Below are 17,100 nucleotides of genomic sequence, written 5' to 3'. Positions count from 1 at the left end.
GCAATACAATTTTTTGACAAAATGTCATGTGACCCCAATGACCTTTGACCTCAAATATACATATATGGCCATAACTAAGTAACCCCAAGTGCTACACCCTTCATATTTGGTATGATGGGAGACCTTATGACACCACATCCTGTACCTCATTAATTATGCGCATATCTAATTATGAGCCAGCCAATAGAGCTAGAGGTCTGATTTTTGGTATATAGGGATAACTTAGCAATACAATTTTTTTGACAAAATGTCATGTGACCTTGATGACCTTTGACCTCAAATATACATATATGGCCATAACTAAGTAACCACAAGTGCTACACCCTTCATATTTGGTATGATGGGAGACCTTATGACATCACATCCTGTACCTCATTAATTATGCGCATATCTAATTCTGAGCCAGCCAATAGAGCTAGAGGTCTGATTTTTGGTATATAGGGATAACTTAGCAATACCATTTTTTTAACAAAATGTCATGTGACCTTGATGACCTTTGACCTCAAATATACATATATGGCCATAACTAAGTAACCACAAGTGCTACACCCTTCATATTTGGTATGATGGGAGACCTTATGACATCACATCCTGTACCTCATTAATTATGCACATATCTAATTCTGAGCCAACCAATAGAGCTGGAGTCTGATTTTTGGTATATAGGGATAACTTAGCAATACACATTTTTTTGACAAAATGTCATGTGACCCCGATGACCTTTGACCTCAAATATACATATATGGCCATAACAAGTAACCACAAGTGCTACACCCTTCATATTTGGTATGATGGGAGACCTTATGACATCACATCCTGTACCTAATTAATTATGCACATATCTAATTCTGAGCCAGCCAATAGAGCTAGAGGTCTGATTTTTGGTATAAAGGGATAACTTAGCAATACAATTTTTTTGACAAAATGTCATATGACCCCAATGACCTTTGACCTCAAATATACATATATGGCCATAACTAAGTAACCACAAGTGCTACACACCCTTCATATTTGGTATGATGGGAGACCTTATGACATCACATCCTGTACCTAATTAATTATGCACATATCTAATTCTGAGCTAGCCAATAGATCTAGAGGTCTGATTTTTGGTATATAGGGATAACTTAGCAACACAATTTAACTTGATTTTAGTCATTGAAACTTGCCATATAACATCAAAGATACTGTGATATAACATTATTGAAAGTCAAAAGACGTTTTTACTTCAGCCAATTCCTAATTTGCATATTAAATGAATTTCCATACTTAGGGATATTCATCTGAATTGACTTGATCAAATTGATGTAACTTGCTCTGTACATTTCAGACACTGTAATACAATATTATTGAAAGTCATTAAGCATTTTCTCTTCAGCCAATTCCTAATTTGCATGTTTAATGAACTTCCTTATTAGAGATATATATCTGAATTGACTTGACCAAAGTTGACAAAATTGCTACATATATTGCAGATACCATGATACAACATTATTGACAATCATTAAGCATTTTTACTTAAGTCAATTCCTAATTTACATATTTAATGAACTTTGCTCATTAGGATATATACTGGGATTTACTTGATCAAAGTTGGCAAAACATGACAACATTGATGATTATACCTGGTTAAAAGAATATCGAAAGTCATTTCACATTTCATGTTAGCTAATTTACAATTTGCATATCTAATGAGCTTTCACAGCTCGGCATATATGGCTTGAAGGACTTGGCCAACGGTAATTACACTTGCTATATAAAATGGTGATACAATGACAGCAGTCAAAGAACTTTAATATTTTTTTTTCAGCTAATTACATATTTGTATACTTCATGACCTTTGAGAATTAATCGGCGGTGATTATTGTTCATTATGTTGATCATAATACTTTCAATGAAGTTGCAAACATGTGGCAAAGGTTCAAATTTACACATAACTGTATGAAACACGTGAGCATTTTCAGTTCATATCTGGTATTCTCTATTTACTACCTCCATGAACTGTCAACAAATGTCTTAGCTTTCCTTAAAACATTCTCAAAATTTCTAAAATATCACTTAATTGGAAACAATTCAGCGAAAAATATAACCTGCCGTGTGTATGGCCCAGTAGACTTCAGGTATTCATTAGCTAGTTGAGTTGTTGACTTGACCTGATTTAATAGTACCAACGAGAAAAGTTGTTTATGACTTATTTCACTGTAGAAATTAATAGTAGTTTCCATAGCTAGGGATGGTATCATTATTTTAGTTCTATATGATATTGGAGTACAAGTAGGCTCTAAAGGAATATTTTCATTTGTCAAGTGATGTTAAAGGCGAGAAAGAAAGTTCTGAACCATGCTCCATCCACAAAAGGGACAAAGTCTTATTTAACCTGTTGTGTGTGAATTATTCAAGTGAATGTAGTGCTGTATACGTGAGATGAATACATTTTGACATGGCGGTTTACAGGTTGACCTGTTCCCCCAGTGTCATGTAAAGATACCACTATCGAATACATTAACCAGGGTTTTGGCCAAAACAAATTTTGAAAGGATTTAGACTTCCTCATTTCTACACTCGTTTTATTCTCACATAACTGCATATGTTGCTGGTTTAAGAAATATCACAATTTACATAAACATGGATGATGACATAAATATGGAAATTCACATGAAAATGATAAAATGATGTCAAACTGTGATAAACATGATTTAAAAATTAATCTGAACAAATTGGTTGGATCACAAATGCAGTAGTCTTTAATAATCTGTTGTAAATATGCTTCAAAGTTGTTGGGATTGTCAGGTATTGTAGAATACATTTATTTGAATTTTCTTATAATCTCTAGGAAAAATCATCTTTCTTTGCTTAAGAGATTATACCAGTTCTGATCTCTCTGAAAAAACTAGTGTGATACTGGAAAATTCAGCTGAATTTTACAAGATCACACAATTGGAAAGGTGTGCTGAAAATATAAAGTTACACATTCAAATCTAATGTCACATTTGTAAACCTCTCAGTATTAATTACTAATTCCATTAAATCTCAACAAATCAATTTTTAAGAATACTGAATTTTTGAAATAAGTTCTAAATGTATTTCCAATATATTTTGTTACTATTGAAATGCCAAGTTGTCAATGATGCAAATCCTATACCCCTTGCCAAAACTGTGGAAGGAACCCTTGGATTTCCAAGCCTTGCCTTGTGAACTGGAAGAATGGTGTCAAAACTGATTTGCCGTTTGAACTTCACAGATGACTCATTTTCGTATGTATTATAGTGACTCTGAGCCATCCCGTAGAAAACTGAACGACTTATCAAGTAGTTACTGTGTAGTGATTAGGTCTGTACCGACCCAAAACGACCTATTTTTGGGAAAATAAGTGGTTGGAACTTCATACATACTTATTTTGTGATCGTACATACCTAATTGTTTTACGTCCGGAGAGCATAACAACTTATTTTGTTATCTACTTGGTCAAAATAAACAATTACGTTTAATTTCCTACAGACTTATGTTGTTTTGGGCAGGTGTCGCGTATTTTAAGTCTGCACAATAATACGCTGCATATTCGGAAATGTGTGATAGTTGATTTTGATTTTGAAGTTCAACAAATTGTGTAAAAAAACTACCATTTGACTTTGATCGGTACAGAAAATCAATCACTGACTTTTTATGTACGTTTTGCGAATGATCAGTTCTCATTGAAAGCGTAACTGTTTCTACAGAAAAAAGACAAAAACGATCAGACAGTTCGTGTCCGTGTCGGCTACATGGACGATCTGCCAAAAAACGCTTTGCGAAAAATGAACGTTGAGCTCGACGTAAAATATGGTTGAACTTATTTCACGTGCATATCTCCCTTTAAAAGCCTAGTCTTTCAAAGAACTGCAACTCAAAAATAACGTATATCTGGTTCTTTTGTGTTTTCTTACCGGGCCCTTTCAAACATGAACTACGAGTCCCGATCACAGAGTAGATTGAAAGCTTACGACTACGTATGATGCCAGGAAGCTATCCCAGCGTAATAAGCATAGTTTCAACATCGACTCACACCGGACGTGCGCGATGAAAGTCATCATCGAGCCAAGTTTGTAAGTCACGAGACTTGTATGTCGGAGACGTTTTTGCAGAGCGTTGTGATGATCTGGTAAAGGTTTACATGTAATGGATTTTCTGTCGTTTTAGCTTTTCAAATGCGAGCTAGCATACAGCTGTGTTCGATCACGTTGCTAGCTGGCTGAGTGCGTGGGTCACATGGGTCATCAGACTTTGAACCCAGGACTTTAGAATCACGCCTGATGATGTCATAGATCATGTGAAGACTTCTTTATGATTGGTCAGATTATTGTAGATCCTGTGAAGATTTCTTTATGATTGGTCAAGTTGCCAAAAGGTCACGGGTCAAATCCTAAGCGGCAAATTAAATCTGATATGCACTGGTGGGACGTTAGGACGTTTTGAGTGAGAGAGAAAATCGTCACCTCTTTCCGCTCTGATTTTGACACAATTTTGCGTAAAATTACCATAGGACATAATCATTCAGGTATGTACAGGTTAGCTATGAATTTAAAACCAACAAACAGCGTTTACGATGCGTTGATGGCCCTTGGATGACCGATTCTGAGATCGACCGCGATATCGTCCCGTAGAACACGAACACAACCCATATTGCATAGTTCGATCGAAGCATGGAGGCAGGAGAGACCGAAGAGATTGTTTAAAAATTCGGTAAGTAATTTCCAATACGCCTTATCCACGAGTTGTCTCTGTAATTTTCGCAGTTTTCACTTCTTTAGTCACGCTATATTGATGTCATTCTTGGCGAACCCTGTTCAAGTATACGAAACGAACGGACGGTGTTGGCAAAAATTAAACCATGATGGAGGTTGGTACCTCAATAGACAGTGAAGTGTTACTCCACACTGTCACTGTCTATCTCTGTGCGTTAATTATAAGGAGAGTTGTAGTAACGAATACAGCCAGGCTATTATCTGTTATTTTTACTCATTGATTCAAATTTTGACCGGATTGATGATATACAACAGATACTCATATATTTTTATTATTTAAACTTTGACCTGGTTTTAATATTATAAAGGGATACTTTTTGATTTACATTTCTTCTGTTTGAGATGTGCTGAACCCCAATCACCACCGGTCAGTAGTTGTAGTTTGGAATGGCGTGTCACTAATCAATGGGAAAATGAGGCTGAAAAGCAAAGATTTGGTAATCACAACGAACATAATTTATAGATATGTCATGAGTGTTTTTATCAGAAGGTAAATTATTTTATATCAATTATTATAATTTAATTTAAGCACGCGAATGCTCTTTCCATGAATTTTATATTAAGGATAGTCGACGAAGTACAAGCAATTTCACTCTCCACATGATGTCATGACATCCATGTCTGTTATTTATCATATTTTATTCTCAGTGTATCTATGGGCAAAGGCCAAGAAGCTGAACAGACCAAAGTGAAGTTTCAGAACAAGATCGGAAAGTATAAGGATGGCATCAAAAACAACTTTTGATAATGTGAACAATCAAATGCAGACTTTAAGACGTGTTCTGTTGGGTTTTTCACATGAATCTCCCCTTCCACTATGAAATAAAGAGCTTGCAAACTTGACATCAGAGAACTGCTTCTTGTGTTGTCTTGTTGCTTCTTGTGCTGTCTTGTTCCCTATGTTGAGGTAAGACTAATTTTTAGTTTCTTACATGGCAAGTCTATCCACTACAGTTCATTACAAATGATTCTGAACTGAGTAAATTTGTAATGGATGGAAGTATTGGGAAGGCTACTACGTACACTGTCCCATGAACTCTGCTGGAAGCTGCGTTCTGTCTTGGGTATCACTGTCCATTTTTCAGTTGTTGACCTGGTATATCAAGTTTAGAAGCATGATAATTATGATCATACATAAAATGTTGGATGTGGCTGCATCACTGTTGTCAATTCCTGGTTTTGCAATTTTTTCATGCATCGAGACTTGAATATATAGGCATCATGTATGCTAATTTTTAAGAACATACATACTTATTGTCAAGAAGTATGTATATATGCTAATTAATATATGTAAATTTTACATACCAATTTTACCTGCTTATATTTACGCGCTTTAAGTATGTATTGTTAAGTGGTTATGCTAATTTTTAGGTCTGTATGGCCGATGCCTACCTAGCTAATTTACATTTTTCGGCCTATACACATACTTAGTAGTATGTACAGACCTAACTTTGGCCATAGACAAAAGGAACAAGTCTGTAACGAAACAAGTAGGTATCTGCCACAAAAACAACTTATATACAGACTTATTTACAGACTTATGGATAACTTAAATAAGTATGTGAGTTTTTATAAGGGATGTAACTTTGTGTTGAACAATTTAAAAACTTTCTTTTTGCAACTTTTGATGATTATGCTGATTATACAAGACAAAAGATAGACATCACATCTACTGATGAACTTGTTTATGTACCGGTATGTGTTCCTTCTATCAATAATGACATACGAGTTAACATGTCTGTACAAAAGTACAATGAAACACATAAGGTCAAAAGAATGAACCCTCAATCCATTTCTTTACTGTTTCAACAAAGAAGTTAACACAATCACGTGACTGGTAATGCAAACATGCCTATCTGTTGTGTCTATCCTGTTACACAATGCATGACAGGCAAAGTTCAGCAAAGAGTGAACTCTTGACCTCCTTCTTTTACAACATAATTTAGTTAGTTATAAATCATGTGACTTTAGTCTGGCATACCTACATGTTCTGATTAAACAAAGCAGCACTACAGACACCTGTTGTATCAAATTTACCAAAGTCACAGAGGTTTGTAAACTTTTTTGTTAACTTCTGTTACTCAGCGCTTCACTGGACTAATCAGGATTGGAATTCAGGAGATCAAGACTCCCACTGCGCACAGCAGTAAAACTAAGGTATGCTATATAGTTTCTTTATCCAGTATCATTTTAAAATGTGTGTCAATATTTTGATCGAAAAGACATTAATTTTTCATGATGTTTGAGGATTCCTTGTTGTTATTTGTAAGACATTTTAGCTCACGTGTTCACACACGTTAGCTAATGTCGCAGTTATGTCTGTCTGTTTTTGTGTCTGTCTGTTGGCCCAATATCTCAAAATACTGTCAAGGACACTATGTATGTGCTCACATTCGCCTTGAATCGGTCCATTCAAGAAGTATTTAAACCAGGAAAAACAAGAATGATAAAAGCAAATAAGGTCTCCAACTTAGGTACTGGAGGTCATCTTTAGGAACATGCATATCGACTTCTATAGCAATGGGACAAGCAGATTCTAAATACATAAGCAAATGTCAACAACAAAAAATAGACAGAGAAGGCTTGATAAAAGAAAAGGTGGGAGTGGGCAAACACATGTACCGGTACAAGGGATCTAGTATAAAAGTAATGCTACCTCATCAATCTTCTAGACCCTACCCCCTCCTGAATATCAAATGTTCCACCACTTGGTATTACATAAGGCCAGCTGCCCAAGATGACAGGAAATGTATTTACAACCTTGGGGATTTTTTAATTAATCATTCTAATGTAAACAGCATTAGTCACAGATAGTGAAATGCCTTCCACTGTGGGCGGTGATTACAACATCTGGAATTATCCTGGATCCAAATTTCTCATCAGTTCTTGTGTGTCTTACATAGAAAAGTTGCAAAAATTGGTCCGCAATGAAAAAATTCACCTCAGCTTTGTTTTCTGGATCAAATTTTCCTACAAATTGATACCAAATATGACAAAATTATGTTCACAGCCTTCGAAACTGTCTCACAACATATCCTGGATTGGTGTAGGTCATTTAAGTTCACAAACTGAGAAAATTACCTAAAATATACAAATTTGGGGGTTTCCCAACACTTTGAGCAGAAAATTTATCTAATAACATCCCTCAGGACTTTATACCAAATTACAAAGCTATCAGACAAGTAATTTTGAGAACAGTTTTCTTGAGCAAAAATGACAATATTGTCTTAAAAATACAAATTTGTATATTTCAGGACAATTTCCACATGTCTGACTATTGTCATCTATGCACGTCTGTGTACCAAATATGAAAAGCTGTCTATCCAGGGGCTTTAAAAGGAAAATACTATTTAAGATTTTTTGACCAAAATGACAAAATTGCTCCAAAATAGTAATTTTCCCAATTTTGTCATAATTTCAACAAATTAGAAGAGTAACACCCTTGCAAACATCCAACCCAAATTTGACAGCAATGGGCTGGCAGTTTCAGAGAAGAATAATTTTTACTGAAAATGAGAAAAATCACTAAAACATTCAGCAAAAATACAAAATTAAGGATATCTTCACAATATTCGTAAAACTGTATAAGGTTTACCTAAGGTACTGTACACAAATTTTCAAAGCATCAAACAGCGGTTCTTGAGTTATTGATTCTTGACCAGTTTCACATTTTGTAAGCTCATTTGCATAATTTTGGCAACGCAGACTTCATTTGAACAAAATACCATCTATAGATCAGGATGCATCCACACACTAAATACCAAGCTAAAAAGTGCAGCGGTTTGGGAGTTTTTGATGTTGACGGACATACTGTACGTACACACACATACATACAGACAACACTGACTTCAACCTATACGATAACCTCACATTGGTATACCAAATGTGAGCTAAAACCGTCTCATCAGATAAGACTCAGATCTGGTACATAGATTCAGTTAGCAAATGGCAAGAAGTGATTATTTTTTGGTGGGTGTGGCTTGCATACTTTTTGCTCATTTGCATGATTTTAGAAAATAACGGATACATTGAGAATGACAGCACACAATTTGAATAGATTTGCTACAAATGTTGATCACACCAAGATATATCAGCTGTGAAGGGTATTGAGGGATGACATGGAAGATAATTGCTCATTTGCATATTTAACGAACTTTCCTAGAATCTGAATCGATTGAATTTGGTATGTATATTATGATGCTTCGATACAACATAACTGAAAGTCATTAAGCATTCTTACTTCAGCCAATTCCTAATTTGCATTTAATGAACTTTCTTGTTAGGGATATATATCTTGATTGTCTCCACCAAAGTTGACAAAACTTGCTATGTATTATTATGATATAATATTGTTGAAAGTTACCAAGCATTTTTACTTAAGCCAATTCCTAATTTGCATATTTAATGAACTTTCCTTATTAGGGATAAATACCCGGATTTTCAAAGTTGGCAAAACATGCAATGTATATTGATGATACCAGGTTAAACCATATTAAAAGTCTTTTCGCATTTTCATGTCAGCTAATGTAGAATGTGCATATCTAATGTGCTTTCAGTTTGGCATACCGGTATATAGCTTGAAGGACTTGATCAGAGGCAATTACACTTGCTATATAAAGTGGTGATACAATGACAGCTGTCAAAGAAATTTAGTATTTTTATTTTAGCTAATTACATATATACTTAATGACCATTACACTCTTTTTCATCTATCATCGAACGCCCAACTTCATGTGAATGTGAATGTTGATACATCTCATGAATTCATCAGTGTGTTTCCTTTGAAACTTCATGAGTTGATAAGGAACTTCCTAGGAACATTTACACTGTACCCAAACGACTGATGTGAACGTCATATTCCTAGCTACCTGAATCACACTTTTAGCCTACATTGGCGATTCTTGTGAATTGTTCAAAAACGATGGGCGGTATGAAGCAGTGTGATTAATAAAACTGAAGTTTTAGCCCGGTAAAATGTATGCGTGAATTTCATTTCATTACGACAACTAAAATGCGAAAAACAGATCGCGGTTACAAAAATAGTTTGGCGGCAAAGTTGAAGGTTGCTACAATGTACACTGTACACAGAAAAATGCAACGTGTTTTCCGACACCATTTCTGATGCAGAGACGCATCTTAGTGCTTCACTTGAAAGGCGTTTCTTATGGTGAAATTGCATCGACGACCGGAGTGTCTAAATCAACAGCGCACAGTATCTGCTGCAAATACGAGATAACAGGCTCCCTTACAGCTGATGATAGACCAGCACGAGAACGTACCAAATTTATTGACAACGTTCTCCAACATATCGAGTTCTACATAAGGCGGCAGCCAAGTATTTACTTGCTCAAAATCAGAAGGAAACTTCTTGATGATAACATGTATACGGCCAAAAACGTACCATCGCTGGTGACAATCCACCGAGCAATAACCGCATACTTGAACATGAGTCGAAAGACATTATCAAGTCTTGCTGCCGAATCGATGACTCCAGCTATCGAACAATATACACTGGATTTCATAGAAACTGTTTCTGATTACAATATAAATCAAATTAATTGGTTTGACGAGTCTTCGGTGATCAGAACTACAGGCAATCGCCATGCATCGAACGCTACGTACACGATCAACCTCCTTGTCAGTGCCACGAGTGTCGATCATTCCAATGTGATCGTTGGACCATCAAATGGGTTGGAGTTATTGAACTTTTTCGATGAGGCTGTTCGAGTTACGGATAATTTTGGAAATCCGTGTTTGGCCGTCGGTAACTGTGTAATTATGGATAATTGCAGTTTCCACCACGCCCGATATGTTTGAGCAAAATCTCCAACGACTATTGCAGGCGAGAGGGGTTCGACTGATTTACCAGCCACCATATAATCCCCAGTTCAACGCTTGCGAGCCGTGTTTCAACTATATAGGCCTAAAGAGCGAGCTGAGATCTAATCAAGATTTCGCCTACAGGTTCACTGAACTAGTGACCGCTAATGCCATAGCAAACATTACTCCCGGTGATTGTCGTTTCTTTGCGAGAGAATGTGGTTACATTTGAAAATGGACCGTCATCATTCATAGTATCGTCACTACACGCACGTATACATTTGTGCCGGGGTGAGGAAATGAACTAGTGCGATGTTGACTCTCTAAATGAAAATAAATGTGGCACACAGCGCGTTGTATGCCCTAGCAAGTTTTATTTGTTGGCGCCGACTTGTCTGGCAAGTCTGTAGCAATATTATTATTACATCGTTGAGGCAGCGAACTCTCTGAGGAAGTTCCTTATCAACTCATGAAGTTTCAAGGAAACACACTGATGAATTCGTGAGATGTATCAACATTCACATGAAGTTGGGCGTTCGATGATAGATGAAAAAGTGTAAGAATTAATCTGTGGTGAATATGTTCATTATGTTGATCATAACACTTTCAATGAAGTTGCAAACATGTGGCAAAAGTTTAAATTTACACACAGCTGCAATATATAATAAAACGTAAGCATTTTCAGTTGATATCTGGCAATATATTGAATTTCTATAACTTCTCTCTATGAAGAATTATGATATAGCCACATATTTGATATTATCTCTGAAAACATTTTTATATGCAATTTCTGCACAATGTGATATATCTGATAAAGATCAATGCAGTTGTAAGGAAAACAGACAAACATTAACAAACATCAGAATTCTGAATTGTATTACATTTTGTAAATGAATACTACATTCAATTAGTGCATGTTTAAAGTTTCCCTGACAAGAATTAACAAAATTCTCTATTTCTCTCCACTCATTTTGATGAAATGTGTACCAGGAAATACAATTAGTTTTGGACTGACATGTAGAGGGACTTTGGTAATTGTTGATTATGTGAAAAAACCAATGGCATTCACGTAAAACAGGCTTACTGTTTTGTAAGCATATTCTAAACAAGCTACCTTACGGCCGATATAGCCCCGCTGTGTTTATGTAGAGATTAACTATTTTTAACACATGTTGATGAAGAAGATGGAAATCTTTGATAACTCATTTCAGTGGCATAAAAAATGTGGCTAAAATAGCTGCAAAAATACACAATTGAAGGTTTCATCACAATTTGAATATATCACATTGGATCAACCCTAAGAACATGTCAACCAAAGCTATCTGAAGAGTAGTTTTTTGAGAAAAAAAATTTCTGAACCAAAAATGGCAAAAATTGCCCCCCCCCCCCAAAAAAAAAATAAAAATAAAAAATGCACATTTCACCAGATCAGATAAGTAGTTTTGAAATACACATTTTGACCAAAAATGGCAAAAATTGCCCCAAAATACAAAATTACAGATTTCATCAGAAATTCAATATATATTACTTAGTTTATCTGTAGAAGCTTGTATTCCAAAGTTCAAAGCTATTAGACCAGTACGTTTTGAGAAACACATTGTTTGACCAAAAATGGAAAAAATTGCCCCAAAAATCAAAATTGCAGATTTCATCATAATTTCAACAAATATCATTTAGTTCATCTATAGAAACCTGTATACCAAATTTCAAAGCTATCAGATGAGTAGTTTTGGAAGACACATTTGTTGACCAAAAATGGCAAAAAATGCCCCAAAATACAAAATTACAGATTTCATCAATACTTAGGAACCTGTATACCAAATTTCAAAGCTATCAGACCAGTACTTTTTAGAAACACATTTTGTGACCAAACGTGGCAAAAATTGCCTTAAAAATGCAAATTTGAATATTTCTGCATAATTTGAAAAAATCTGCAATAGATCATCCCTAGGGACCTATGTACCAAATATCAACGCTATCTGACTGGTAGTTTTGAAGAAGAAGATTTTTAAAGATTTTTTTACCAAAAACTACCAAAATTGCCTTAAAAATACAAATATGCAAATTTCACCACGATTTGAACAAATCTGAATGAAGTCACCCTAAGTAAACTGCATATCAATTTCAAAACAATTGGACAAGCGGTTTCAGAGGAAAAGATTTTTTTACCAAAAACAGCAAAAATGCCCCAAAAATACAAATATGCAAATTTTACCATGATTTGAAAAAACTTAAGTGAGGTCACCCAAAGTGAACTGTATATAAAATTTCAAAGCAATCGGACTTGCGGTTTCAGAGGAGAAGGCAATTGTTGACGAACGACAACGACTGAAAATCAACCTATTTGATAAGCTCCGCGTCGCTGACAGCGGAACTAATACAAACTGACTAAATCTTTATAAGTTGATAAGCAAAGGGTTATTGTTTGAAACATACGAAAGAAAAGTACTAGTGTATCAACTTCTACAATGACATCGATGAAATCAAACAATTAACTGCTTATCAACTAACAACTTTGTCATTTCAAGAGTTGAAGGAAATACTACATTAATTCTGCCCTGTTGGTGATCACAAATTTTTGATCATATCAATAGCATGATATCACAAAACAATCATTTCTCTTTTCAATCCTTCCAATTATCTCATTATTTTCCTGCAGGGACGATGGCAAACACACTCTCTGAAGCACTGCTTGTATCAGCATCATGGAATACAGAGTCAGATGACCTGACATCACAACCAACAAAACACTGGTCAAAGATTTCTCCGACAGCACACTGAAGTCTGATGAAGTGTACAAACTTTACTGTACTACCCTTGATGTTGAATTCAGTGAAGACCAGAAGAAAGATGCAGAGAGTGTTGGAGTTACTTTGATTCCAGCTACAAGAAGTAAATGGTCAGATCCTGTAGAAGACCCACCTGGAGTTAACTGGCTTGTAAATCATGGCACATACTACCCAGGGCTGAAGAAGCTGCAGCATGTAAACATGTAGTCAGCTTTTCTTCCAAGACAAAGAATGCAGCAGGTGCTATCCATGAAAGTCTTTTTCCTCAAGCTCAGTTACACCAGCTATCTCCTCCTGTCCGAATGGGGTCTTGTTTACTTTTGACATTTGGGATAAGGATGCTTGTGGACTGACAAACTATCACAGACTATAATCCATGATTTCTGTGTGAGGAAGGCCGAGGCTGGGGAAGTTCTCATTGCATATTCCACTGTAATAGATGTAGAAGTCAGTGCGGACCAGAAGAAAGATGCTGAGAAATGTGGAGTTACCTTGATTCATGCACAAAAGAAGAAGAGAGCTAATAAGAGAACAGATTTGCCAAAGTTAGAGTGGTTGATGGAGCATCAGAGCCGTTACCCAGACCTTGGTAAATTGGAGAACATCAAGTGCGTGGTGGGTTATGCTCCAAAGACTGCATTAGCTGCTGCAGATATTAGAGAGACACTGTTCCCTGATGCCAGCTTGTCTTGATAAACCATGCTTACCCAGAGAAAAACTGCCTCTTGGAAAATGGTGGTGAGGAAAATCCTGAATTGGAAGAAGATATGTTGAAAATGGCAAGTGAAGCTGATATGCTATTTTCAATTGGTCCTAAAATATATGAGTACTTTAAAAATGTCTACAGAACAAACTTTGATGGAAGACAGCTTTCAGATATCCCTCATGAAGAGATTCTTCCAAAACCTGGACAAATTTACTTTGATAGTAAATTAGTGACTGAAACTGTGTCCGGAGCTCCTATTATATTGACATATGGACAGCTTGGCACGCAGGAAGCCTTAAAAGCTTGTGAGTCAATAGCTGTATCTATCGGAAATGTTGCTAACAACTTCAAGGAATCTCATAAGGTATCCCCAGACTGGAAGATCACAGGAGTTTCCCAGCGGAATAAAAAGAAAACAAGAAAATATCTCATTCAAAAACTTAACAGTGCTCATGTTATGCCAAAACTTTATCCAACCTATTCAGTACAGAATTGCTACGGTCCATCCAACAGTCTCACCTATGCTTCCGCCATCATGCTACACTGACTATAGTTTTGAAGGCTTGGAAGCAATGGCAGCTGGTCTACCAACAACAGTCCAGGATGATTCACATATTGCTTGTATGATTAAAAAGCACTTTCCAATGCATAAGGATGTCTGTGTCATGACTCGTCAGGAGACATACATAGACGAAATATCAAGAAGTCTAACTTTAAACACTGAAGCTTTTGATAAAGCGAATTTACTAAAAAAAGATTTTTACCAGAGTGAAGTGGTCACAGCAAGCTTGGCAAAATTTGCTTCTCTGTTCAAATGGGAGAAAAGGACCAAGAAATCAGGTACTGATACATTCTATGCTGACAACAATTTAAAATTTCTTAAAGAATATCAATAAATATTGAAGCGCCACGGTGTTACGTACATAATATGCCAAACATATTGTCTTGTATTGTCTGGTAGATATAAAATGGTAATCACACAGGACACTTTAGTGCCATAGTGACTCAATGTTCCAATGGGACACATGAAGGCGATACTGAAGGATTTGAGTACCTTGGCAACAGTTGCTAATATGGAAAATTTGTCAAATCCACTAAAATATTAGTTTTGTGCATTTTTTGAACCAAAGATGCAAAACAATGACACCAGACGAAGAGCAGACGCATAGTTGCCAGTCAGGGAATGGGTGACATCATAGATATGCAGATTGGCATAGCATGTCTTTGGAAAGAGAAAGCCCGGTCACTCCAGATGTTCTCAAAATCCCCTGAAATTTTACTCAGTGATACTTGACATACTTCTTCATTGTCATGGACATGGAAAATTAAGCCGTGAAACAAACACTATGTTTTTGAATGGCTAATGTTACTTTGTAATTTTGTACAATTTTTAATACTATTCTTGCCATATCTCAAAAATTATTAAGAATTTTCTAAAACGCATGCTTAGCCTTATTTATCTTGGAAGTGTCTAAAATTCTGCTGAAATTCATTTACACAGACTGAAAATTTATCGACTTTAAAAATTCTGAACATTTGCACAACAGCAGAAGGCCAGAGTGCCTAGAAAATTACGTAACCAGCAAATGATTTTCATGTGCAATTGCGCCCATTTGGAACACTGCCATGCCAGCATTAGCAATCGCGTGTGTGTTAAAAATTTATCTTTCCGTATCAATTCAACTCTTCTCTTTCTGTGCCACTAGTAGAATAGCTGAAGTTTCAGTTTGAAGTTTTCTATGATATATGTAAATGGTGTTGCAAGTCCCCTATGACAGCCATTTTTTCTGAATCCTTCGGATATTTATGTATTTAAGAAAAGTAATAGCTCTGAAATAATAACTATACAAAATTGTTGAAGGCATTTTTAACCATTGTCAATCTTAAAACTTAATCAAAGCCAATGGCTGAATTTTTTGCATCATGATCCATGATTAAGAATTTTCATTCAGATCTTTAATGGCAGTTTTGCTAAAGTTGGAAAAAATTAAATGGTACCCTGATTTTTTGAGAGAGGTATACATATGGGAGACTACATACATTCATAAGAAAGGAAAATGTTGATATTTGTAATAATAATCTACGGCCCTGATACAGCTTTTGCGGCCCGAGGTAGTACTGCGAAAGGGCCCGAATGTGTGGGGGCCTGTACGCCGTATGACCAAGGGCCACAATGCTGTATGAGGGTCATAAAGGTTTTATCATATACCTTATGGCTTGATAAATATGTCGTTTACATAATATTCTACATAGTTAAGGAGATAAAAATGTGTGCGATATCAAAAAATTATCGCCATTCGAGTCAATTTTTATAAATGTGATGGCCGCGCTTCCGGTCGTGGATTGACATACATAATGACGTCATTTGTTTACCAGCAGAATTCTAAAACATGCGTACTAGTATGTGACCAAGAGACTATGGCTGAAATCAAGAAAGACAAAAGCGTGATGTCAATTTATGGTAATTTATACTCAATAAGGCACGGACTTAATTTACACAGGATTTCACTAGAACTTAGAAATATAAGTTGATGTCACCGTACGGGCTCCACTGTTGCAATGCATGACTAGGATATGAGCAAGCAGATGTTTTCCTAATCTCGTGCTGGCTTTGTGTACGAATTGAATGTTTGCAGATAGCATGCGCATAGCAACCAGAATCAAGGTAGTTTGGAAATGCACGCCATTGCCCATATTTGGGCACAGGGTGGCACAGAGGCACTGGGCGTGATTGATATGTAAAAAAAATGCACGGATCTGAGGGCGCTTTCCCCCATAGCTTTACACTGCAGTCACGTGAATGTAGGTTTTTGATAAAATAGGAGGGATCTGTTTAGCTGGAACATTATTCTATTTGTCAAACGCTATTTTATTTACTAAAAACCAATTGAAAACCTCTATATCATATCTATTTCACCACAGAAAGAAAGAATTTTTAGGTAACCCATAAAAAATTTTTACGGCATAAACTCAAATAGCACAAACGTTCACTTGATCATATAGC

The 17,100-nt window shown here is 36.0% G+C and overlaps 2 long non-coding RNA genes across 2 annotated transcripts in view; both read left to right on the top strand.

Annotated features, from left to right (window-relative positions):
• Nucleotides 1-13,349, top strand: part of LOC139128165 (uncharacterized) — a 49,050-nt gene extending 35,701 nt beyond the window's left edge. The window contains exon 3 of the long non-coding RNA XR_011551212.1: nucleotides 13,261-13,349. This is a non-coding gene — a long non-coding RNA (uncharacterized lncRNA). The remainder of the gene's footprint in view (nucleotides 1-13,260) is intronic.
• On the top strand, nucleotides 4,540-5,634 carry LOC139128196 (uncharacterized). Its single transcript, XR_011551217.1, has 2 exons — nucleotides 4,540-4,719; nucleotides 5,430-5,634. It is a non-coding gene; the product is annotated as an uncharacterized lncRNA (long non-coding RNA).
• Nucleotides 13,350-17,100: the final 3,751 nt, after the last annotated feature.

The sequence above is a fragment of the Ptychodera flava genome, unplaced genomic scaffold (genome assembly GCF_041260155.1).
Source record: "Ptychodera flava strain L36383 unplaced genomic scaffold, AS_Pfla_20210202 Scaffold_45__1_contigs__length_1260105_pilon, whole genome shotgun sequence".
In the NCBI taxonomy this organism is placed as follows: Eukaryota; Metazoa; Hemichordata; class Enteropneusta; family Ptychoderidae; genus Ptychodera; species Ptychodera flava.
This window is presented reverse-complemented; position numbering and strand designations above follow the sequence as displayed.